Source organism: Mus caroli, chromosome 3 (assembly GCF_900094665.2).
Source record: "Mus caroli chromosome 3, CAROLI_EIJ_v1.1, whole genome shotgun sequence".
Lineage (NCBI taxonomy): Eukaryota > Metazoa > Chordata > Mammalia > Rodentia > Muridae > Mus > Mus caroli.
Genome location: NC_034572.1, coordinates 79,806,273 through 79,808,214, shown reverse-complemented (window position 1 = coordinate 79,808,214; position 1,942 = coordinate 79,806,273). Strand labels below are relative to the sequence as shown.

General features: G+C 42.1%; 1 pseudogene; it reads left to right on the top strand.

The window, feature by feature from the left end:
• Positions 1-451: 451 nt before the first annotated feature.
• On the top strand, positions 452-1,376 carry LOC110292005 (annotated as a pseudogene).
• Positions 1,377-1,942: the final 566 nt, after the last annotated feature.

Sequence of the window (1,942 nt, the reverse complement as noted above, 5' to 3'; positions counted from 1 at the left end):
TGACTCAGAGGTTGAGAGCACTGACTGCTCTTCCAAAGGCTCTGAGTTCAAATCCCAGCAACCATGTGGTGGCTCACAACCATCCATAATGAGATCTGGCATAGATATGCAGGCAGAACACTACATGCATAATAAGTAAGTAAATAAATTAATTAATAAATAAATTAATTAAATAACTTTTTTTAAAAAGACAGAAACAGCATTTCTTGACATTTAGTTTGTACCCACCAGCACACTACACACTCTCTGTGCCTGGTCTCTTAAACCTCATTAACTCCCTATAAAATAGATACTAATATTTCCAGATTACAAGTAAGGAAATGAACACACAGTAAAATTAAACTTTACCTGTTTTGTAGTTAGTTAATTGTGGTTTTATTAAACAAACAAACAAACAAAGTTCCTTCCAACACCCGGCTGAGGCTGCTCAAGTGCTGGGCTTCACCGCTTCATGATTTTCTGCTGATTCTAGGGAAAGATGGCAACAAATGATGCCTTTCTGAAGAGGCGGGAGCAGAAGGGTGCAGAGGCAGAGCAGATCACCGAATATCTCAAGCAGCAGGTTGCTCTTCAGAAGGAGAAAGCCATTTTTCAGGTAACTTTGAGAGGAGAAAAGAAACTTCGAGTTGAAAATGCTAAACTGAAAAAAAAAAGAAACAGAAGAACTAAAGCAAGAGCTACTTCAGGCAGAAATCCATAATGGAGAGAAGCAAATACCAGTAGAGACTAATTGTACTGTTTCTGAAAGGGTGATACAGCATTCATCAGTAACAGCAGCCACCTCTTCTGACACAAAAGAACAGATTAAAGGAAGGGGAGGAGAAGAAAAGAAGGTAAAAGAGCAAACTGAAAAGAAAGGAGAGAAAAAGGAGAAGACGCAGCAGTCGGCAGCAGCAAGTGCTGACTCCACGCCTATAGACCCTATGACCCTGGATCTTCCAACTGGTTGCATGCTACTGCCAAAAAACACCCGCAGGCAGATCCACTGTGTGTAGAAGTAGTTGTGGAAGAAGCAGTCCCAACAACAGTCATCGGTACACTGGTGAATCATGTTCCTCTAGAACAGATGCAAAATCAGATGGATGGTGGTCTTATTTTGTAACTGAAGTCTGAAGTCTGCAAAAAATGCAGGGAGTACTGTCTCAAACAATGGTGATGCGTGCCAGTTCACCAGAGAAAGTGGAGACTCGGGCCCCTCCCGACGGGTCCCTCCCTGGAGAACCTGACAAGGAGCTGAACCCTAAGAAGATCTGGGAGCAGATCCAGCCTGACCTGTACACCAATGATGAGTGTGTGGCCACAAAGGGACTCCCTTTGAGGGGAAGGGGAAGGGAGTTTGCAGGGCCCAAACCATGGCCAATAATGGAATTAAATAAGTAAAATGCTCTATAATGAAAGACATTGGTGAAACCTTAGTAACAATAAAGAGGAGTGTGTCACTTACACATTAAAAAAAAGTTAATGATCAAATTAATTGGAGGGAATTGATCTGTTTTATCTATACCAATTTGAGAAAATGTACCTTCATTGACCCTCACACAAAATATACCAACCTGAAAGTGCTTGTAATAATTCACCTTGCCATTTTGCTTGCTGACCAATAGCTAGGTCACACTTGACCCATGCATTACGTTGTCAACCATTAACTCTGACTGGCACAGCCTTATTACGAACAGGTATAGAGTTTGCCATACCCATTTACATCATTGAAGTACCTACATAGTTTCTTTTTTCCCACATTTTTTATTAGATATTTTCTTCATTTACATTTCAAATGCTATCCCAAAAGTCCCCTATACCCTCCCCGCACCCTGCTCCCCTACCCACCCACTCCTGCTTCTTGGTCCTGGCATTCCCCTGTACTGGGGCATATAAAGTTTGCAAGACCAAGGGGCCTCTCTTCCCAATGATGGCTGACTAGGCCATCTTCTGTTACATATGC